The following is a 25430-nucleotide window of genomic DNA, read 5'->3' as shown; positions in this document are numbered from 1 at the left end:
ATACTTTACCTACTGTTATTTATTCTATTATCCCATGTACTGCACTGTACCCCCCCTCCCTCCCGCCACAGTTTTCCCTTGCCCCTTCCCATGCACTTGCGTGATCTGAATGACACCTGGCCTAGTAGGATCATTGTCTGTTTTCCCTCTGTTCACTCTCCCTTGCCTCCTCGCGCCTTGAAACACTTGTGTATAGACGAGTTATAAATGCCATATCATATCATATCTTGGATGTTTAACCCTTTAACCAACAGTGCTTGTCATGTGCTTGTGTTTTACGGCTTTACCACCATTTAACGAGTAGATGCTTGTATCCGGAGTGTGATACTTACGTTGTGTGTGTGATATGGGAACCGTGGTAGTCTGATTAAACAGCTTTCAATGCCACATTTTGTATTCCTCCAGTTGATATTTTTACATTGCTTACGTTGGCTTAGCCAATTCCTTGCTCTCCGGCACGTGTACTTATTCCACGTTACGCCTCCTAAATTTGGATTTTGCTTGTGGCCCATTTTTGAAGGGAGTCATATGCCAGGCAGAGTGTGGCCATTGAGCTATCTTAAAAAAGACATGTTATAAGCACTGGCAGTTTCCCTTTCCTTATGTTGGGTCACGTTTCATTTTAAGGAACCAGAGCGTGAATTGTTTGACTGAGGGTAATGATTTAGAAGAACCACTTACACCTCAGCTGATAGGGTATCTATAGGACATAGAGGTAGTCACTCCTAATAATGATGACGATAATGATATTCATAGTGCATCATCACAGCAAGGTTTATACCTAGTGCTTGCAATCAAAGGTTTGTTAATATTGCTATTACCCTTTAATATCCCAGAATCTTGCATTCACTCAAAAAGCGTGCTTTTTTCAGTGCATCAGTGCAAATGCATTTCAATTTCTGTGCCAGGAATCGGAATCCTTTCCACTTTCCAAATGTACAGTGCAACACGCCACTAAACACCAAATACAAGATTGCCCGGTGTTCTCTGGATTAGAACCATGCCTACCATAACATTGTGAGATCTCCTTTTTACATCCAAAGTGTGATTACTTCACGCAGTAGCTTCCTGTCATGAGGACACAAATGGTCTTAGTATAAGATGAAAATCAAAGATTAAAATTGAAGCTGATCATTAAGGGGATTGATTGGCATTAAGAGTTCTGAAACATGGGGGCACCTCAAGCATTTAAGTGGGGTCTCAAGCAGGTCCATGCGATTCCAGTGGGTTTTTCCAGATTTAGAACATCGCCTCCGATCTTAAGACAGAGTTGAAGTCCTGAAATGGTTCAGTTCAAATTGAACTGAATATTGAAGCTGAGTTTGAGTCTCATAATGATATATGGCTCAATTCTTGAGGTGCTGAGCAGTCAGGCAGAGGAGGGGGTGGCTCGACGGTAACTACACAATGTTCGAAAAGCTGAAGGGTTTATAGTGGGAGGTATGCGGTAGAAGGAGCCTTGAGAGGTGGATCAAGGAGCGGTGTCCCAAAAGTCAGTGGATTGGGGAGAGGAGGAACAGCAGTAGGCCTTTCAAGAAGTGTCCAGTGTGGTCCAGGAGGCAGAGACTCAGCCTGTATTTACAGTTATGGAGGTGAAAGGTGTGGACAGGATCCCAACTCTGTAACCCACCAAATGCATCATTAGCCATGTGCTCCATTGTGTGGCAGAGTTTTTATCTGCCTGCAGAGAATACTTTTCAAGCAGGTGAGGGCAGAGTGGTGTAAATCTTCGACAAGAATAAGGACAGGCAAGCAAAGAGGTGTTCAACAGTTGTTAATTGTGCATTATGGCCAGGCCCAACCATATTTGGTAATGCTGCTGGGTCAACTCAAAGATTCATGTGACAACTTCTGCCATGGTTCCTGTCACTGAACGAATCTCTAGAATACCCCCAGTGGTGTCATTGAGTGCCTGTTGGCATGCCCTTGGGTGCTCGTTAGACACCACTCTATTCTGTGGGAACTGTGGTAGGTCAGAGGGAGGAGAAAGACAATTGTGTGCCATGTTCACAATGATTATTATAAATAATAAAGAAAATGCCTAACTTTCCTCATGCTAAGGGTTTCCCTACCAAACATAACTAAACTAGGGTTCTAGTCATAAGTCGTAATGTCCAAAGTAAAAAGTCTATCCTCTGTCCAAAAAACTAAGCTACTCTAGCGCTACTACTAAGACAACACAACAAAAGACCAGGAGAATGACTCCCTTCTCCTGGGATGCTTTTCAGCACAGTTCCTTTTAAAAAGGAATCTTCAAATAGCCTCTGGCTATTCCTTATAATATCTCTTTCAGTTTCTTCTAGGGACCTTCCCAGGCCCTTGTAGACCTGTTCTCTGCACTCTTCAGACTCTTTCTGACTGAAAAATGTAGATAAAGTCTCCTGTTCACTCTTGCTTATTCTGTACTCTTGTTCTTTTCTAAGGAAAGTATGATGAGGTATGGTATGATTCCCACACCTTTGGTACGCGTATCCAAAAACTTGGATGAGTATGTAGGGTTTCAGAGGTATCTTCCCTAGTCTTGTATCTTTGTCGATCAATGGGACGAGTAGGCAGTGTTTCGCAGTTATCTTCACTCTTTCAATATCTTCATGATGCAGGGATTCTGAGGGATTTTTACTCTCCTGATATCTTTGCCACTCACTGCGATGAGTATGCAGGGTCCCTAAGTGATCTTCACTTTTCATATACCTTTGCCACTCACTGGGATGAGTATGCAGGGTATCAGAGTGATTCTCTGTGCCTCTCTCCCCGGGCCTCCCACTCTCCCCTTTACCTTTAGTGTCAGGGGTCTGCGCCAATGGGTCAGCTTTCTTTTCAACTTTTCCGTACTCAGTCAGGTTGGTTCTCTGGTTTCTCTTACTCACTGTTTGTGACAAGCTTTGCTGTGTCTCAGCGATATCGTTGAGAACAGGATACTCTACTGGTTTCCCATATATGCCACCACCCCCTTCCTTTGGTTCTCTAATCGCAGTTGTCTTCCATTTACAGACCACCTTGGGTCTGTTCCAGGTGTGTGGCTTCTCTAGCACGCCAACAGGAGGGCTACCCTTCGGCCATGCTTGAACGTCCCTCAAGGGACTATTATCAACTCGGCCCTATCAGTTGGTCATGCAACATACCACTGTCACTGCTTCTCCATAGCTGCCTGCAAGTGTATGAAGCAGTGTCTCCCTTGGTTTCCCAGTGTTCTTGATCTGGCCAGTTCGAAACTCCTGGGCTTCACTTCCTCCTTCTCTGAGTCTACCTCTTTTTATGACACATTGCTGGGACTTCCTCAGCTACTCTGTAAAGTCTCTCCTTTGTGTTTGTGACACATTTATCATACCTCTTGTCAACTTGTTTGTCACAGTGTTTAATATTCGAGCACTCATTATTCCTCCTACGTTCTACTAGGTTTTTCTTCTGTTATAACAATAAAACAGTATTTGTAAGATGAGTTTCAATATTTGTTAGTCAGAAGTGCAGTTTTGTACTGTGGGGGTAATATGAAGGGAGTTCTGCATGGGAAAGGGAGTTCTCAGCCCCCGGAGAGGGAGTTCCACTTCCGCCACCCTTAGGTAGATTATTGAGTTGCAGGGTCATCTCTGTAGACTCACAGGAAGCCCCCACCCCGTGGGGGAAGTGACTGAATCCCTTGATTCACCGCAGAACCCAGAACAATAAAAGAGGGGGCTCCACTCTGTTGGGTGGGCTGAACATTTACAGGAGTGACTCCACTACATGGAAAGGTCTCGAAATCTCATGTCTCTGGTCCATTGGGAACCCTGAATATTATTGTGAACATCTCTGCTCTGCTTTGGGAAACCTGTAAAATGGAGGGAATGGCTGTCTTCTAATGTTAATGTTAATGTTAATGTTAAAGGTATTTGTACCGCGCACCGTCACCAATGGAATTGGTCCCCAGGCACTCTGGTGGATCTAAAAAACAAAAGGCAGGGTGGGTTAGTCGGGTGAAGAGGGAGAAGGAATGTGAGAGAAGTGGTGTTCAGTTTGGTTTTCACTGTGCGCTGAGCTTTGGTGTGAATATCGGGCTGATGCAAGACATTGGGCCTCATCACGAGTTGGGCGGTAACGCCGGCGGTATTACCGCCAGCGGTATTAGCCCTACCGCCAACCCCCCGGTGCTATTAGTGCCGGATCACGGGTTTAGCGGTAATGGAATTCCCCATTCCCCACTGAGCCCATTCGGGAATGCCCCATTCCCCATTGGGTTCAATGGGGAATTTTCGTGCTCTTACCGCCGGCGGATTTCCCGCCGGCGGTAATAGCGCAAATTCTCGGCGGATTTCCCCCCAGCTCAGAGCTGGGGAGAAATCCGCCAAAGCCCTGATTTGGTGGACCCTTAAATCCGGCGGTAATAGCGCAACCGCCAGGTTTAAGGGTTACCGCCAAACTCGTGATGAGGCCCCTTGTATGCTCTTTATGCGGTATATGTGTTGTTCCACTTTTCTTTACTGTCCATCTAATTTTATGAGTGATGGCGTGGCACATTCCCAGTTGTGTTGTTTTGAACTTATTGTAATAGGAATGGGCGTGTCTGTTTGTGGGAGATAGTTTAGGGGAATCGAGAGGTTCGGTTTATTCACTCAGCATTGTTTCAGCTGTGTATTTGCCCCCGTGGGCATTCTTTTAGTTATTGGGTGAAGAACCAGGATATGAGGAGTTTTCTGAATAGTAGGTGATTTCTTGTGTTACGTATGTTCTTTAGTTGCTCATTCCAGGTTTTTGGAGCGAGGTGAGAAAAAGAGGATCCTAAGAATTTTCTTTTGTTGTAGGGTTTTGGTTCGAATCAGATGTCACTGCTCGACCTGAGCACCCTTGTTGGGTGATGTAGGCTTAATTTATCTCTTAGGAACTCTGCGCCTTGGTCGTGGATTGCTCTGTCATAATGCACATTGATTTGAACATGATTCTCTGTTTTATTGGTATTGAAATGCTTTCAGTGCTGATGTGATGTGTTCTCTTCGGGGTAGTTTGAGGAGCAGTCTGGCAGACGCATTTTGTATGCATTGTTTTTTTTTTAGAAGTTGTTCAGGTATGCCACATGTGGCTCGGCTGTTTCGGGCTATGGGGAGAAGGGAAGCTGGGTGTACTGTTCAGAGGTAATTACTAGCTTTGGAGGCTTCTAGGTGTTTTTGGGTGTCGGGTTGCCTAGGACTCAATTATGATGGGTACTGATAAGTGCCCAGAGGATGACAAGATAATGGGAGCCTAGGTTTCAATAGTGTTTTGAATGAGATATTCTTAGATTTAGGTTCTCCGAGGTTTGGGGAGAGATCTTGGTTTCAGCGAGGCCAAGCAGTAAGTTAAATTCCTCGATTCCTGAGATCTAGACGACAGGGTGGAAGCCATGGCTTCCCTAAATGACAGTCAGTGGTCAGGTACCAAGATATGGGACACCTGGATAATGGGGGGAAGCTTATATTTCACATATGAGCAGGTGGTAATTAAACACCTACATTTGCTATGCCTAGACAGCATGGGGAAAGCCTGGGATTCACAGAGGGATAGTGGTATTTAAAACATCTAGAGTTGACAGACCATGATTTCTGGACAGCGGCCTAGGTTTAAAAGAATTGCAGGCAGTACTTAAAACTCCCAGATTTGCGACACCCAGACAGCGGGAGTGTCATGATCTCTGCTTCCAAAAGGTCAGGGTTTTCCCAACTCCCTTGGAAACAGATCCATAACCCAGGTTCCGAGTGCCAACCAGTCCCAATTGGGACCTTTTGGACCCTGTCCTGGCGCCAGTGGCACCAGGCTCATAAATATGCCCAGTCCCAGCGCTGGAAGCGCCGGGCTCATAATGCTTGGGTGGACTTACCTGCAGCAGACCACGATGCTTACTTGCCTGCCAGTTGAGCCTCTGATCCTCTTCTGTTTGGAACTACTTTTCCTGTTGGGTGGGGCAGGAGCCACTCCCTAGATTCAGAACACTGGAACTCTTCTGGAAAGCAGGAACTCTTTTCTTACCTAGGCGTGGCTGTGGAAGGAGACACCTACGCACTACAGGAGGCTATTTAAACCACACCCGATGGATGAATCTTGCTTTGCGTTATTCTGCATCCTCTGCAGCAGAACGCTCATCGTGTCTTCTGCATCTGATCCTGGGCCTAAGGAAAAAGGCTTACCATCCTGAATCCAGTCTTCAGCAACACCTATAAAGACAAGAAAGAACAGGTTAGCATTACGGTCTTCAGTGACAGCTCTTCACTTACCTGGTCCATCGGCTGTCACCAACGCCTCGCGCTGCATTCCGGCATCTGAAAGACAAAGGCTTACCTACTCTTCGTGCGCTCCGGAGGTCTTCACACTGCATTCCGGCATCTGAAAGACAAAAGCTTACCAACTCTTCGCACGCTCCGGAGGCCTTCGGCGCTGCATCCCGCATCTGAAAGACAAAACAAGGTGCGTTTAAAGACATTGGGGAACTTTAATACTCACGTGCCATTACTCCTTTCCACATCTAACCCAGTGGGTATTCCGGCAACCTGCAGCCGCTCCGAACTTGTACCTGCAAAATAAAAAGACAGTTAGAGCGCATCGTGAAGCAGGCAACAAGCCCTTACTTACGTGCTTCCAGGCGCTTCTATTTATCACACGGGCTCCATCTTCAACTCACTTCAGCCCGTCATCCGCCATCGCCGGAACCCTGCAAAACAAGAAACATCATTACTAAAGACTTTAAAGACATTAGAATTACTCGAAACTTACCGTTCGTGCAGTAAACGACGGACAGCAGTCCTCTGAAGTCAAGAGGCCTGCTCCCCTTATCCAGTGAAGAAACTGGTTACAGCACCCTGCCCCGAGGCAGATGGAGAGCACGGCGTTCACTTACCTAAGACATCTTACCATTCGAGTCAGACATACAGTGCACAGAGGTCCAGCCCAAAGAGCCAGCCGTGTGTTACACATCACCTTTGAAGATACGGTATACGCCCAGTCAAGACCGGCGCCTCTACGGGAATCAGGTGAGCGTTACAGAACGCAAAGCCTACCACAAAACTCCCCTCCAGGCACTATGGAAACCTCGGATACCGACCAGCTAGCCCAGTTACTTGGGGAACTAAGGGCAGAAGTGCATGCAGCCCGTCAGGAAACGAACGCTCTAAGAAGGGAACTGATTATTTCCAAGGAGCGAACAGATGATCTTGCTAGACAATTGCTACAGTCACAAGCCGGACAGACCCCGTTACCCGCATCTGGGGGAAATCTTCCTTCTACATCCTCTATGAATCCAGTGCAGATCAACCTACCTGGGAATGTACCTCTGGCTCCGCCCGAACGATTTTCTGGTGACCCAAAGAGGTTTGCAGTATTTATCAATCAGTGCCGGTTGCATTTCTTATGCCGGCCAGCAGCCTTTCCAACTGATCAAGCTAAAGTAGCTTTTGTGCTTTCGTACCTTAGTGGCAATGCGGCAGACTGGTCGATCCCTCTAGTAAATCAAGATGATACGGTCCTCCATGATTTTCAAGCTTTTCAGCTCAGTATGGAAAAACTGTTCGCAAGACATTCACAGGGGCAGGCCTTGGACAATGAGCTTCTTTCGTTGCGACAAGGTAATCAAGACCTTTTGGCTTATTTTGCGTCTTTCAACAGACTGATAGTGGAAACTCAATGGCCTGAGGACAAAAGGATTACGCTGTTTTATAGAGGTCTACGTGGAGAGCTCAAAGGTGTGTTAGCCCAAGTAGTGAATCCCCCACAAGATTGTTCGGACTATATAGACTTAGTCGTTCAAATAGATCACAGACTGCAGAACAGGAAGGCCGATCGTTCCAAGTTTGATGCTCGAGTATTTTCCAAACCGCCAACTCCTTCCAAAGGAGTAGAATCCGGGGAACCCAGACAAATAGGGGGTCTGAAAGGTACTCTAACACAAAAGGAGCGGGAAAGGAGAAAACAGTTGCAATTATGCCTCTATTGCGGAAACTCAGGGGACAGGGGTGCCATCGGCAATTATGTGGATCATGAAATGGTTTTGAGGATGAATCTAACTCTTTGTCCCAAGGCTGTAAAGGACGTCATTACTACGGTGGATGGTACGGAGATAGCCTCCGGGCCAGTAACACATACCACTCAAGAGGTGACGCTAGTAAGTCAAGATGGACACCATGAGAAGATCGTGTTCGATGTGATCAAGGCCCCTCAGTTTCAGATTATTCTAGGAATACCTTGGTTAGAGAAACACAATCCTCTGATCGATTGGCGAGCAAGAACGGTCCAGTTTCCAGAATGTGTCTCTACTTGTCACCCTCCACCTGGTGTTGCACTGGCAGCAATTTCTTCAGAGACTCCCCAGTTACCTCCCGAATACCTAGAATACCAAGATGTTTTCCGGAAGGATCAGGCTAACTCTCTACCTCCTCATAGGTCTTATGACTGCCAGATAGACCTGATACCTGGATCTACTCCTCCTTGTAGTAGAATTTATGCCCTCACCGAGCCTGAGAACCTTCACCTTCGACAATACCTGGATCAATACCTGGCAAATGGGTTTATTCGTCCTTCCAAGTCCCCTGCTTCTTCAGCTTTGTTCTTCGTTCCAAAAAAGGAAGGAGACCTTAGAACTTGTATCGATTATCGCTCCCTGAACCAGATCACCGTTAAGAATAGATATCCGTTACCTTTGATCCCTGAACTCCTGGACCAAGTCAGAAAAGCATGCATATATACAAAGCTGGATCTTAGAGGAGCTTACCACTTGGTACGAGTAAAAGAGGGCGATGAATGGAAGACGGCCTTCCGCACCAAGTATGGGCTATTTGAATATCAGGTCATGCCCTTCGGACTTTGCAATGCCCCGGTCGCCTTTCAATATTTTATTAACGATGTCCTCAGAGAGCTCATAGATGTGTGTGTTGTTGTTTACATTGACGACATCCTCGTTTATTCTTCTTCGGAAACTGAACATCGGAAACACGTGAAAATGGTCCTCGAGAGATTGCGTCAACACAAACTTTTCGCTAAGTTGGAAAAATGTGTTTTCAACGTGACTGAAGTTGAATTCTTGGGATTCATATTATCACCTAGCGGAGTGCGTATGGATTCAAAGAAGGTTGATGCAATTCTCAAATGGCCATCGCCATCCTACGTAAAAGGTGTTCAAAGCATGTTAGGCTTCGCTAACTTTTACCGCAGGTTTATCCCCGAATTCTCTCGAATAGTCCAGCCCATCACCGCCTTGTTAAAGAAAAACAAACGTTTTGAATGGTCTACCGAGGTGGAACAAGCTTTCCAGAATTTGAAGACTAGATTTATCTCTGCACCGATCTTAAAACATCCTCGCCCAGAACTCCCCTACATCGTTGAAACTGATGCTTCGAGCCTTGCCATGGGGGCAGTTCTATCACAAAAGGACCTAGTAACCAATCAGTTGCATCCCGTGGCATTTTGGTCCCGCAAATTCTCGCCTCCTGAAATCAATTACACGATTACTGACAAGGAACTTCTGGCTATCAAGTCTGCCTTTAAGGCTTGGCGGCATTATCTGCTGGGGGCCCGACACACCGTTACTGTGATTACGGATCACCGAAACCTGCAATATTTGAAAACCGCAAAAGCCCAATCCTCTAGACAACTCCGTTGGGCATTATTCTTTGCCGAGTTTGACTTCATAATTACCTATTGACCTGGTACAAAGAACGGTAAAGCTGATGCCCTTTCTCGGATGGGAGTGGAAGAACACTTGATCAACCCTAAACCTGTACCAATCATTCCCGAACAAAGAATTCTGGGTGTAATCGCCACAGAATCCATAGAGGAAGTTAAGGATAAAGCCAGGCAACTTGTAACTCCAGCAGACATACAGAAATGGCATCTGCAGGGAAAGGACTTTGCAGTAAAGGACAACTTATTGTATTTCCAAGAACGATTATACCTACCAAGCACAGATTTACAGAAAAAAGTAATCTCTTGTTATCACGATTCTTTAATGGAAGGACATCCCGGTATGGCCAAGACCTCAGAAAAGATCAAGCGCTACTTCTTGTGGCCGTCTTGGAAAAAAGATATCAGAGACTTTATAATGTCCTGTGGAGTATGCGCCCAAAACAAGAGTCAAAAGGAAAGACCAGCAGGCCTCTTACGCCCTATTGACATCCCACCTCGCCCTTGGCATACGCTTTCTATGGACTTCATCACCGATCTACCTCCATGCTCCGGATACAATACGATTCTAGTAATCGTGGACTTATTCTCCAAGATGGCGCATTTCATTCCGCTCAAAGGCTTGCCAACAGCAGCAACTCTGGCCCGAGAATTTCTCGAAAACATCGTCCGACTGCACGGTTTTCCTTCGGTTCTAATTTTGGATCGAGGTAGTCAATTTATTTCTCATTTTTGGCGAAGTTGCTGTCGGTCGGCTCAAATTGATGTGAGACTATCGACCAGTCACCACCCTCAGACCGACGGACAAACCGAGAGGACCAATCAAACTCTGGAACAGTATTTACGCTGCATGCTGCAAAAAAATGAAAACACTTGGAAAGACATCCTTTGGATAGCCGAATATGCCTACAATAACTCTGTCCATTCAGGAACTGGGAAAACCCCGTTTTTTCTTTTGTACGGCAGTCACCCTCGAACCTCGGAGTTGGATCCCCTCCAAGATCTTGAAACACCAGCAGTAGACTACCTGCATTCTACAATCACCTAAGCCTTTAAGGAAGCTGTTTCTCACCTTCAAAGGGCTAAAGAACAATACAAGAAAGGAGCAGATCAACATCTGAAGGAAGCCCCTCAATATCAAGTAGGGGATCAAGTCTGGTTATCCACCAAATATCTACCTCTAAAAGGGCCACGCACATTCAACCCAAGATACCTTGGTCCCTATTCCATCACTACCATAGTAAATCCAGTAGCGGTCAAGTTGGACTTGCCCCCGCACATGAAGATACATCCGGTCTTCCGCGTCTCTCCATTAAAACCCGTGTAACCTCAAACCCGACTAACTAAATCTCCAAAACCTATCCTAGTTGATGGAGAACTCGAGTTTGAAGTCAAAAGCATTCTGGACTCCAAGATCTCCAAATCTAAACTATTTTACCTAATTGACTGGAAAGGCTACGGCCCCGAAGAGAGATCCTGGGAACCTGCTGAATATGTCCACGCTCCTCGCCTAATCAAAAGATTTCACCGAACATTTCCTGACAAGCCAAAACCCCCGGAGAAGCCCGTTTTGGGAGAGGCCTTGAGGGGGGGTACTGTCATGATCTCTGCTTCCAAAAGGTCAGGGTTTTCCCAACTCCCTTGGAAGCAGATCCATAACCCAGGTTCCGAGTGCCAACCAGTCCCAATTGGGACCTTTTGGACCCAGTCCTGGCGCCAGTGGCACCAGGCTCATAAATATGCCCAGTCCCAGCGCTGGAAGCGCCGGGCTCATAATGCTTGGGTGGACTTACCTGCAGCAGACCATGCTGCTTACGTGCCTGCCAGTTGAGCCTCTGATCCTCTTCTGTTTGGAACTACTTTTCCTGTTGGGTGGGGCAGGAGCCACTCCCTAGATTCAGAACACTGGAACTCTTCTGGAAAGCAGGAACTCTTTTCTTACCTAGGCGTGGCTGTGGAAGGAGACACCTAAGCACTACAGGAGGCTATTTAAACCACACCCGATGGATGAATCTTGCTTTGCGTTATTCTGCATCCTCTGCAGCAGAACGCTCATCGTGTCTTCTGCATCTGATCCTGGGCCTAAGGAAAAAGGCTTACCATCCTGAATCCAGTCTTCAGCAACACCTATAAAGACAAGAAAAAACAGGTTAGCATTACGGTCTTCAGTGACAGCTCTTCACTTACCTGGTCCATCGGCTGTCACCAATGCCTCGCGCTGCATTCCGGCATCTGGGAGACAAAGGCTTACCTACTCTTCGTGCGCTCCGGAGGTCTTCACACTGCATTCCGGCATCTGAAAGACAAAAGCTTACCAACTCTCCGCACGCTCCGGAGGCCTTCGGCGCTGCATCCCGCATCTGAAAGACAAAACAAGGTGCGTTTAAAGACATTGGGGAACTTTAATACTCACGTGCCATTACTCCTTTCCACATCTAACCCAGTGGGTATTCCGGCACCCTGCAGCCGCTCCGAACTTGTACCTGCAAAATAAAAAGACAGTTAGAGCGCATCGTGAAGCAGGCAACAAGCGCTTACTTACGTGCTTCCAGGCGCTTCTATTCATCACACGGGCTCCATCTTCAACTCACTTCAGCCCGTCATCCGCCATCGCCGGAACCCTGCAAAACAAGAAACATCATTACTAAAGACTTTAAAGACATTAGAATTACTCGAAACTTACCGTTTGTGCAGTAAACGACGGACAGCAGTCCTCTGAAGTCAAGAGGCCTGCTCCCCTTATCCAGTGAAGAAACTGGTTACAGCACCCTGCCCCGAGGCAGATGGAGAGCACGGCGTTCACTTACCTAAGACATCTTACCCTTCGAGTCAGACATACAGTGCACAGAGGTCCAGCCCAAAGAGCCAGCCGTGTGTTACACATCACCTTTGAAGATACGGTATACGCCCAGTCAAGACCGGCGCCTCTACGGGAATCAGGTGAGCGTTACAGGGAGAGAGGCCCAGGTTTCAAACAGTAGCAGGCAGTAATTAGAACTAGATTTGAGGAACCCAGGTAATGGGAGAAGGACTAGGTTTCAAATAATGGTAGGCAATGGTTAGAACACGTAGTTTTGAGACCCCTAGATAATGGGAGAAAGACCTAGGCCTCAAGGAATGGCAGGTGGTAGTTAGAACACATGGATTTGAGACACCTAGACAACAGGAGGCTGAAGCACCTAGATTTGAGACACCTAGACAACGGGAGAGAGGCCTAGGTTTCAAACATTAGTATGCAATAGTTAGAACACCTAGATTTGAGAAACCTAGACAATGGGGGAGGGCCTAGGCTTCAGACAGTAGCAGGCAGTGATTAGAAAATCTAGAATTTGCGATACCTAAATAATGGGAGAAAGGCCTAGGTTTCACAGGGAGGCAGACAGTAGTTAGAGTACCTAGAACTGAGGCACCTAGACAGCGGGAGCAATGCCTAGGTTTTAAAGAGTTGCAGGCGGTAGTGAGAGCAGCTTGATTTGTGATGTCTGGATAACGGGAGAAAGGCATAGGCTTCAGAGAGTGACAGGGAATAATTAGACCACATACGCAACGCAAAACAGGCTTAGGTTTCAGAGTAGCACACAGTAATTAGAGCAGCTAGATTAATGGTACCTAGATTATGGGACTAAGGCCTAGGTTTCAAAGATTTGCAGGCAGTTGTTGGAGCACCTACATTTGAGATACCTAGACAATGGGACAGTTTCCAATTTCCAAAGCGTGCGACTCAGGCTCATATTCTCAGTACTGTTTTCAAGGCGCGCAACACAGGTCAGAATTCACAGTACAATCTCAGTATGGCGGTCTCTAGAATTGGCTCAATGCAATTTTAACAATTCTCTAAGAGTTGGACAAAGGCTAATATTCACAGCACTAACTCAATCTGGCACTTTCTAGATGTGCTTCAATACAATATTAACTTTTCCCTAAGCATGCAGCTCACGCTAATATTCACAGTACTATCTCAATTGGCACTTTCTAGATGTGACTCAATGCAATATTAACAATTCTCTAAGAGTGCGGCCCAGGCTAATATTCACAGTACTATCTCAAAGTGGCCCTTTCTAGATCTGACTCAATGCAATATTAACAATTCCCCAAGAGTGTGGGGCAGGCTAATAGTCACAGTAGGGCGAAACGGGGCAAAGAAAGAACAGAGATCCCCAGCGCTTGCAGGAATCTAAATTAGTGTATGTTAGGGCTGCGGATGATTGGTGATCTGTGGGTGTATTGCCCTACACTCCACAATTCAAGTGAAACATTCAATGGTATGGACCAATAAAACTGCGCCAAACATTGGAATTGTTATGCACGATTGTACACATATGAAATTTGAAAGCACAGTCAGCCTGACAAGTGTTTCAAGACTTGGCTCTTCTTCTGAGGCTGAAGTACATATATATATATATGTATCCATCTGGTAACATAAATCACAATCATGAGTAACCATTAAGACACACACAATCAATTATCTGGTAAATTACGGATCAGTGCTAAAGGGGAATTTTGCCTACAAATCGATTATCTAGTACCAAGTTAGGAGCTCAATCTAACAGAAGACCCATGTTATTTATGTTTATCTTTCCAGCTATTGGAACAATTCAGAGACGTGAATTTGGTAATTATACCTTTTTAAAAATTGGTAGTGTTGGGAACATGGTGTGGCGCACCGTGTTTCCGATCTCAGACATACATGTACAATATAGGTGTGTATTTATATATGACTAATTGAGTCTTTTTATGTTATCTTCTTTTCTCTGTGTCTATGTGTTTTGTGTTATTTCACCCTCAGTGATGAATGTATGACTATATAATTTGCATATCAATTAATTGTATTGGTCATTTGGGTACAATGGATTTCTGTATATGTTGCTATCTGTGTTGAACTACTTTTTGTTGTTAACCCTTGTATTTTGATGCCTTTGTGTGTTTTAATGGTTGCTCATGATTGTGATTTATGTTACCAAATGGATATATATATGTATTTCAGCCTCAGAAGAAGAGCAAAGTCTTGAAACACGTGTCAGGATGACTGTGCTTTCAAATTAAATATATGTTCAATCGTGCATAAAAATACCAATGTTTGGCGCAGTTTGATTGGTCAATCTCATTTAATATTCACAGTACTACATCAGTGTGGCACTTTCTAGATGTGACTCAATGCAATAGTAACAATTCTCTGAGAGTGTGGTGCAGGCTAATATTCACAGTACTATCTTAAGGTGGCTCGGGTAATAGTCACAAATCTCACCAATTGTGAGGACAGCCAGTATTACTAGCCTGATATGTTTTGAGTGTAGGTAGAGTGGAAGGGCCTCCGGAGTAAAGTGATTGCTCTACTCCCCACCTGGGCCACACCTATCTTGTTAGTCGCAGTTGGTTGACGGCTGGCCACGGGCTTCCCATGCTGACACCTGCAGACACAACCTGGAGCTGCCTCTGTTGGAGCTGCCTTTGCCTTGGGGCCCTTAGCCACAGGGACTGCAACGAGCAAGGGCTGCCCTAAGTCTTGAATCAAAGAGGGTCACTCAGCCAACCAGCGGGCGGGGGTGGGGATGGATGAGGGAGTGTGGGGAGGAGGAATGAGGGAAATCGGGAAGTGGGCAAAATAAACCAGGCCGTAAAGTGGCGGCTTGTTCATTCAAATTAAAAAAAATGGAGCCCAAATGCACACAAGGATGTTGAACTTGAAAGGTTGAGGGAGCGGATTTTTTTGTTAAAGAGTTTGTTAATTGTGGTAATGTCTATGCTCTGCATAAGAGCTGGAAACAATGGAGTTACTCCACTATATGGAAGAACCCAACAAATCACAAGAGTGGCTCTGCTCTGTGGGTAAACCCATACAATTGTGGAAATGACTCTCCAAGAGATTATAAAACATTTTCGGTGTGGTTCTGCTTCGTGGGGGAACCTGAACAATTGAGGGCATTGATGTGATCTGTCAGATTGCCCAATGTGTTGGATAACATGCAGAATTGCAGCAGTAGTTTTTCTCTATGGGAGAGTTTGGGCATTTAAGGGAATGACTCTTCTTGGTGGGAGAGTTTGCACAATTGCTAAATTGACCCTACTATGTTGGAGAGATCAGAATGTTAACATGTGTGGGAGTAGCTCAGCTCTGTAGGGACTGCAGACAATATTTAAAAAAACAGTTCAACTGTTCCATGTGAATTTGGGTTTCTACTCAAGCAAATTACGATATGGTGGCCCTCCCAATATTCAACATAATGGGCCTCATTACGACCTCGGCGGTAGCCATGCCGCAGTTGGCGGCATGGCTGCCGCCGAAATCGCATCCGGGTCCTCAGAATGAGTAATTACAGGGCCATTCCGAGTTCGGAAGGCCCAGTAATTCCTCCCTCCAAGGACCCGGACCCGGTCCTTCCCCATTCCCATTTCAGCCCCCATAGGGCTGAATGGGAATGGGAGAGGGAACAAACAACTGGCCATTACGAGTTGGCCCGTTGTTTGCTCCGTTTTCCCCTTGCGGGACCCGGTAAGCACGCCTGGTTTGACCAGGCGTTGCTTCCTGGGTCCCACGAGGGGACCTCGTAATGAGGCGGTACGGGGTAAACAGTGCCGGCACCTTTTACGGCGGCGTTTACCCCGTACCACCAGGGTCATAATGAGGCCCAATGAGTTTTGTTATTGAAAACCCACTACTAATATAAGCACCAGACTCATTACCTCCACCCATCACTCCCACTCTATTTATCCATGCCTGACTTGTACTTGGCAACATGGAATCATCCTCTTCTTGAACAGTGTCTTGTATTTGGGGTTTAATAGAGGTCTCCATCATTGTCTGCTAGGATTTGGTGTAGTTTCGTTTTAATACACACTATTTTTTTTAACATTGGACTCAGAGAGGTATCCCCTACTGTCAGAAAAAATGTCCCCGGTAGCACTGAACACAGCTTGTCACTGAACACTAACATTGAAGCAGCTTGGGCTTTGAATGGCCTTTGAGACAAATACTTCTGGCCTGATGATTTGCTTACAGAGCCACAATTTAAGTGATGCTGATCCATTCCCAGTAGGCACATCCACCATGTGTGCAGCTGTAGGACCCCGTTGAGTGTTGCCTCAGCCCCAGATGCATGGGTGAGGACTCCCGCCACAGTTACTTTAGCCTGTCTCCTGTGTGAGTAACATTTCATCCTGGGCTTCATTTGATATATAGGGCAAGAGGTAGGAGGTACTGTCTGATGCACTTGACATTTGTGGAGGCATGTGCAGGTTAGGTGGTGGTACATATCCTTGATGCCTCAGATCTTGTTGCCATGGCTCATAAACTCACTGCCTCAATGCATCCTTCACCATAGTAGCACATCTTGCTCTTGGTACACAGCTGCCTTCTTAACTGCACTGGCCACCTTGTTGTTAAAGTGTGGATTGTGGAATAACATCAACAGACATTCCAAATTCCCACTCGTTCCAAATATGTGAGCATCCCCATTCAAAGTTGAGGGCAATCTGCCTTACTAGTGAAGTCATGTTCTTGCGCTCTTCTACTGAACGCCATTGTGAGTACGTTCACCAGTATTAATTTTTACACACTGGCGGCCCTTCTCAAAAGTTTGTTGCAGAGAAAAGACATTGGTCAGCAGCTGCCACTGAGTTGCTGTGGGGGAGGTATGCTCTACCCAACTCCTGTCTGTAACTTTTGCTGTAGTAACTCACTTCATGTATCTACACAAAAAGACAACTAAGCATGTGTAGGCCACAATTCCATTGTTTGGGCGTTGCTGTCTTTTGGCTGTTAGTGTGGCAAGTTTAGCAACAATTGCAACATGTAGGACACATTCCTTGCACTCAATGAGTTCCCTAAATGGGAGAAGATGTTTTGTCGATAAACCCATGTGGAAGGGTGAACCAAAAAATACACCCCTTTCTCAGGTCAATATTATGTTTGAATTGTATTGCAAGTGAAACACATCAAAGTTGGAAAAACAATGTATGTCTATTAACAGTATCCTCTCCATAGAGGACTGTGGTGCAATGCAATAGATGCAGAAGTAAAGGTAGACCTGTTCCTACAATATGTCAAAGAATGCTCTCATAGCTCTGAGACCACTATTTTTTTCTTTTTCTGTACTAATTTCTTCTACTATTTTTGTGAAGTGTGTGTGAATAAAAGAAGCAAAGAGGGGCAAGCAGAATCACTGTGTATTCCTCTATGTGTATGTGACCATTTCAAAAGGGTGATGTTGTAGAACTATGGCATGATATCTGCCTTGCACATGAGTGTTCTTAGAGATCACTGTTGACTGGTTATCGAGATACATCAAAACATATGGTGGTCGAAATTTCATAGAGCAGTTTATTACAACCATTTTTCATTCCCACTAGAAGTGCCTGTTGACAGCTCTATATACCATCTGGCTGAGAGTTGAAGTTAGCTTGAGCATAACACTTTAAGATGCTGATCAAGAAAGTATATATTGTATTGATCATTGAAAGAGGGAGATATGACTATATGTTTATGGATTTTATGTTTTTATGACATGTTTTTCTTCTTTTCTACATCTTTACATTTGTATTTGTATCATGTATTATTATCTTATTATTTCAAAAGTTTGTGTAAAGTTTATATTCTAAACTATATCACAATAAATACTATTATTATTAGTAGAAGTGCTCCCACACTCATGTTACTTTAAAACATATATTTGCATTAATTTGGTCAATACAGATTTGCCCAACTAGAAATATTTGGTTGCTGAAAATAGTTGTGTTTACCTCATGGGTTTTGCCTCATAGCACTTTCCTTTATCGTTTTCTTCTTCTCGTGTAACATTGCTTAACATTGTTTCCTCTAAAAACCGAACTAATTGTCTGAACAAGGCTATTGCGTGGCGCCAAGTGCCAGATGGAAAAAAATGGAAATTGTGTAGATGGCTAAAGTTGCTTTACAGTCTCCTCTATTTCATGTTACGATCTCAACATTGAAAATATTGGCTAGTTATAGGTTCCATGATCTCAGGCCAATGTGTGCAATCGGTAGCACAAACAGACCTTAACAGAAAGGTAATACCAGACCAGTTAACAACAGGACCTGGACACTCGGTCTTGTCAAAAATGGAAACCAGTCCTTCACTTATAGTTCACTCAAATGTGCATGTGGATTGTAAATGATTGAGGCTGTTGAACAATGTACAACTTTCTTTGATCATATAAAGAGGTTTGACTGCTAATGATATTCAGGAAATAGTGCTGTGATTTTTATAAAACAAGCTAATTCCTTTCTCTTTGTAAAACGCAGTTGATGATGTATACTTTAATTGTTCTCATATGCAGATGCCCATCTCTTTTCCTTCTCTCATAAAATTAAAACACCAATTTAAAAAATCAGCTATGTGTAAAATGGTTAACTGACACTACTAAAAAATAATTAGCAAACAGCTTGAATACAAATGGCACAAAGCTAGGGAGAAAGTGCACCGGGCAATCTACATCAGGCAAAAAAAGGCTACCACTATGGCATAATTAGGTAATAAACCCCGAGACTATGGGCCACTACCGCATAAGTTAATGCCCCTGGGCTGATTGTTACAGGCCCAAGCATAGCGAGGATCTTAACTTCAAGAAATCAGTGACCTGATTATTATACAACATATTTGGCGATGAGGACTGGCTTTGACACCTGCAAATCACCATGCAAGGAGCAACGCCTTCCCTGCCGTTCGTACAAAGGCCAGGTAGGGCCGCAATCCCATGGCCACAATGGGAACCCCTGCTCATGGCATATGCAGAGGCAATAGTAGGTGCGGGTTACATGGCTGCGAGGTGCAGAGCAACGCTATTCAATGCGTTGGGAGTAGAACATCAATGCGTCTTTGCTGGCCTTATGCTCGAAGCAGGTGCAAATGAGAACAACAATGTGTACAAGGAGGCTGTGAGAAGAACTGTGAAGCAATTTGACAGCAAGGAAACACAGTACTGCACATAATACGATTTTATGGTTGCAAACAAGAAGCATCAGAGCCTGTGGACGATTATGTAACTGTTGTGATGTATCTGGATAAGTATGGAATGTGCTGTTGCAACACCCCATATAGAATGTACTTTGTAGAATGTATCTTATGTTTTGGGTTCCAAGGACAGCAGTTGAGCATGGTGAAGGTAGAAGCTGTGTTTGGGGTCTGTTCCAGTTTTACTTAAATAAACTCGATATAAACCTTTCACATGTCATTGGCTTACATCTCAACATTATCCAATTTGTGAGAACTAGCTGCACTGTGCAACTTTGGCAATAATGCAGAAGGAAAGATCTGTGACATGTTGACTGTCCACACCAACAGCAGGAAGGTCAAAGGACAAGTTTATTTAGGAGAAGGAACTACAGCTTGATAATGCCGTAGAGATCACGAGGACCATAGAAGAGACCGTGCAGCATCAGAAAGAGTTTGCCAGCAGCCCCATCCCAGCAGAGGTCCAAGCGATCATGTTTAGAAATAGAAAAGAGAAGCAAGTGGCTGACCTACGAGAACAGAAGTAGGGATGAAAGGAACCGCTAAAGTGTCACAGATGCACTAGTACAAAACAATGACAGAGAATGTCTGACGAGGGACAAGGATGTTCTGTGTGCAAGAAAATCTGACATTTTGCGTTGATGTGCAAGTGGCGACGCAAAAAAGTGGAAGTGGGAGAGAGACCTACCGTATTGATGGTGAACAGCTCTAGAGCCAGAAGGGAGAAGCCCCATTGCGTGATCAGGGTGAACGGTATAGGGACAAGAGTGATGGCCGACTTAGTCTCCGATTTCACCATATTACCCTTAAACACATACAAGAAAATGATGGGAACCAACAGAGTTATAGTACTCAGCATGCACCCACTGTATTTGGAGGTGTGTCAGTGAACCTGTTAGGGTACATTAAGGGCATCGTGTAGTTCAAAGGAAGAGAGACCACAACAAGAGTATACTTGTCCAAAGAAGGCCCAGCGGTCCTAAAATGGGACGACCAAGCCAAACTCAAGATAATACTTGATCACAGCACAGAAGACCAGGTACTGGCAGTCAACATAAGAGGAGTGCCAATGGTGAAAGAAGACTTCTACAAATTATTTTCATATGGGCTGGGGAAAATCAATAACTTTGTACACAGAATAATACTCAAGGCAAACGCCGCCCCTGTCAAGCATAAAGTACGGCTGGTACCAGCGACCGCCAGGGACATACACAAATGTCAACTCAACAAAATGGTGAAAGAGGCACCATCGAAGAAGTGGAAGCCTCGGAGTGGCTGAGCCTGGTTGTGCTGATCAAAAAACAAAACTCAGAGGACTTGAGAGTATGCATAGACCTTTGCAGCCTCAACCTGGAGGTTGTTTTAGATAGCTATCCCCTCCCCAGCACAAACAACCTAATCCTCATGATGAAGAAAGCCAAGGTGCTTTCCAAGCTGGACATGAGGTATGCATATCACCAAATGCATCTTCTCAAAGACTCCAGCCATTTATCACCCCGTTACCAGTTTACCAAGATGCCTTTTGCCCTGTCATCAGCAGCCTCGGAATTCCAGCGGATGATGGTCTTACTACTGCGAGATATTGGAAATGTCTCCTGTTTTCAGGATGATTTTCTGATGTACACCGATGAAGAGCACACACATGACGTCACATTGACAAAACTTCTCACCAAGCTACAGGATGCTGGGGTAAAGCTTAGATAGTAGAATTGTGTCTGGAAAGCACAAGAAGTGGAATACCTGCAGTGCAAGATATCTGCCTAAGGAATCAGCCATAAGCAAAACCTTATGCAGGCCAGAGTCAAAACTCCAGAGCCTACCAACAAAGACAACGTGAGATCATTTCTGTGACTCGCAGAATACTTTGCCAAGTTCATCCCAAACGTTTTGGAAGTCAGTGCACCGCTGAGAGACCTGCTCAAAAAGGAGCAGAGTTCACCTGGTCCAAAGCGCAGAAGGAGGCTGTAAAAAACATACAAGGACGGATAGTTCAAGCACTGTGCCTACAGCCATTCAATCCTGTGTGGGATACAGTTATCAACCCAGATGCCAGCACATGTGAATTAGGTTCTGTGCTCACCCAGAAGAAAGGCAATACTGAACATGTGCTGACATTCACTTTCAAGGCCCTATCCAAAGCTGCGAGGAACTACTCCACCATGGAGAAGGAGATGCTAGCCTATGCAGTGGCAGTAGAGCATTTTAGGACCTACATATGGGGCGCACAATTTAAATTGGCCACAGACCATAAGCCCCTCATCCACATACTTAGTCCAGGAGGGACAAAGTTGTCAACTCCCCTCCTGGCGCGCATCAAAGCTTGCAGCAAAGCTTCAGGAATACATGTTTGAGTGAACCCACTTAGCTGGGTGGAGGAATGCACAAGCAGACTGTATGTCCAGGCTTCCAAGAAACAAAGAAAGAGCTACCACATTTCTGCAGGACAAATGCATTGTTGCACCCATCCAAGACTTCAGGTGTCTGGAGTTCTTAGAGATGAGGGAAGGAACACTGGAACAAGGAGGACAGTAAAGACCCCACCATGGTGTGTCTCAGAGAGTGGGTCAGGAGTGGGTGGCCAGAAGAAAGAGCCATCCCAGAAGGCATGAGGCTGGAAGGTGGTGGAAGAAATATCAGAGGCGGAAGGACTGATCATCGAGGGCGACCAGCTAATACCACTAGTGGGAATGAGAAGAGTCATCATGTGCCAAGCCCTCTCAGGGCATTTAGGGAACACTATGATGCGCTGACAAGTGAGGGAGGCATACTGGTGGCCAGTTATGGATCAGGACATCTGTTACAGAATTGAGAGATGCCATGAATGCATTAACAGCAATATATGTTTGAAGACCAGCCAAGCCCTGATGATTCCCTCACAAATCCCTGAAGTGGTTTGGCACACAGTGGGACTGGATTTCACCGGTCCGTTAGAAGTGATGGCTCCCGAGCATCGGTGCGCCATAGAAATCGTATACTATTTGTCAAAATGGGTGGAAGCAGAATTTGTCGCCAACATTACCACTACAACTGTTATAGAAGTTCCCACGTCCATTTTTCTGAGGTAAGGCCTCCCCAAGGACATTGTCACAGACAATGGGGTTCAACTACTGTCCTGGGAGATGGAGTCATTTATGCAGAGAAATAATATAAGGCAGAGGAAGGCCGCGTTGTACCCCACCCAGGCAAATGGACGAGTTGAGAGGGCAAATAGGTTTATCAAAGGGGCGATTCAGTTAGCAATGGCATCAGGAATGGATCCCCTGAAAACTGTCAAGGAGGTCATAGCAGCCCACAGATTAACCGCCAATGGAGTCACTCAGGTGTTGCTGTTCCGCGTGCTGAGAAGGAGAAGAGAGGCGTCCACACTAGTACCACCATGATTGACCAAAGTAAAGGAAGATGATGATGTGAACATGGAAGAGGTTGTGTGGAGGTTGGAAAAAAGCAAAACACGAATGAAGAAATGGAGCAACCGAAGAAGAGAGACCCAAGATCATGAAGTCAGGGAAGGAGACTAGATCAAAATGTGTCTACCATGTAAAGACCAAAGGACAGGTTCAAAGTTCAGCAAGCCCATAAAAGTCATACACAGAGGGACCAATCACGTCCGCCCAGAAGATGATCGCACGTGGAACCTTGAATATGTGGCAATGTTTAAGAGGCATCAGACAACCGAGAGAATGCAAGATGACTTCAATCCCTGCAACCACCAAGACGGTGATGCAACGAGAGAACAAAGATTAGAGGCATCTGTGAGGGATGTCATAGAATGCGAGAGAAAGCGAGAATCTGGAAGTGTCCCAGGAAGAGATGCAAGAACCGGACGCAGGAGGTACGAAGGAGGGCCATCTGAGATGAAAGCACAGAAGACCGGTGAAGTATGATGACTTTATTATGGAATAGACATTTTTTCATTCACCAAAGGGAGGTGTGTAGGAAGCTTGCGTGACACAGCACTGCCACAATATCGCAATATCCTGCACGGAAGTGCCTGAAGCCGCTTAAAGCGTCAAACGGACACAGTATGGCACCAGCGACATGTAGCAGTCGTGCTCTTAGTGCTCCTCCTTATCAAGGACCTAAAGACTGCCATAAAGCCATGAGAGTAGTCCTGGGGCTCCAGGGACTGCATCCCACTCTAAGCAGCTATTGCATATGTTAAGGCAAATAAAGTGTATTACTTCAAGCAATCATTGACCTGATTATTATACTTCAGCAGGGCTAGAATCAGTTCTTTCAAGAATGAAAGATGATGATTCAGATACACGCCTTCAAATTAAGGTGAAAGAAATCTCTCAGAACTTTCATGCCCAGATTATATCCAATATGCTTCAGCAGCCCCCACCCCTGTGCCATCTCCTTTAGGTCCTTCAAACTGATCACCATGGAAGACTTGATGAAAATTTGTCCCAGAATGAATGCCTGCTCTCTGCAAAGTCACCAGCCATTAGCATTCAAGCCAACATAACCACCTTGGTACACACGTTGTCCTTTCTCATCAGTTGCTCCTTTACCTAAGTAAAAGTACCAAAGCATCTAAAGAAGGCCACCATATTGCCACTTCTGAAAAAACATCTGAGGACCGCCTACACCCCCTTATGCTTGCCTCATGATTTTTAGCCAATCACAAACAACCCCTTAACCCGAAATATTCTTGGAAAAAACTGAACTGAACAGCTTGTGGGATATTGTAAAAAAGAAGATCTCTTTCTCGACTTCCAACCAGAGTTCTTTGCAGCCTGTGTGGGATGCATTGACCCACTAGGCTCTGCCCTGCGACATCACTGTGTGCTGCTTTCACCAGAAACAACAGAATGGCCGCCAAAAAGCCCTATGCACGCTAAAAAAAAACCCTGAGAAGTGCGCAGGGAAACTGGAAAAATAGGCTGCCAATCTACTTTGCCTGTGTCAGTGGTAGAACAGGAGACCACACTGCCGAAACCTGTCATTGGGTTGCCCACAGAGTGAAATGGAACTACCTGAAAAGGCAGTGCTTCATGGCCAGGAAAACCCAGAAGTGCTCTAAAATCCGTTTTTCCTTGGCTGTTGAAATTGAAAAATAATGATTGCCAAACATCAGAAAAAATCAAATATCTTTGTTGGGTGTTAACCATCACCTTATTTAAGTAATCACCATAAGCACAATGTCAGGAGAAGCAGATTTCATCACAAGAGTATCCACATTAAAAAAAGGTGCTTGCCTGGGAAAATCTGTCAAATATGGGTGCAGTACTGCTGGCCGCCTGTGTCAAAGCTGTCATTTAATTACACTGGCAGTTTAAAACTTGTGCATTAAAATCAAACTGTTGAAAAGAAGTGACTTGCCATCAAAATCAATATAGGTTGCCACAAGTTAATCTCTATGTTTTACAAAGACTGGAATTAGAGATCTGTTTGCATATTTTGAAATGTAAGTTTATTTTAGCAAAGACAATTTTAAACAAAGTGTTTTAAAGTGAACTGATGCCACCCACAGAACTTCAAAGGCAAATTCCACAGTGTGCCCCAAACAAAGGTGCCTTCCTTTTGCTCTCTGCCCAGGAACTCTCAGTTAGATGCTAATGAAAGGAGGATGAGATTTTCCTCTGCTTCTCTGGGGAGAGACAATAGGCTTCCTGGATTGAAAGGGAATACAAATTCAAGTGTCAACAGAAACTACTGCCAGCAGGAAGAGAGGCCTGGATTGCTCTTGGCCCAGCAAAACCTTGGGGGCGGGACCAGACAGATATGTGTATCTGTAAACCACAGAAAGTATCTTTTTGAAAAAGACTCACAGAGAACTGTGCAAAATTTGTAAAAAATCTGTAAAATATAGGTTAACATGAATATTCTGCTCACATTGTGAAA

Source organism: Ambystoma mexicanum, chromosome 1p (genome assembly GCF_040938575.1).
Source record: "Ambystoma mexicanum isolate Mex_15411 chromosome 1p, UKY_AmexF1_1, whole genome shotgun sequence".
Classification (NCBI taxonomy): Eukaryota; Metazoa; Chordata; class Amphibia; order Caudata; family Ambystomatidae; genus Ambystoma; species Ambystoma mexicanum.
The sequence above is the reverse complement of the archived record's forward strand: the minus strand, read 5'-3'. Positions refer to the sequence as shown.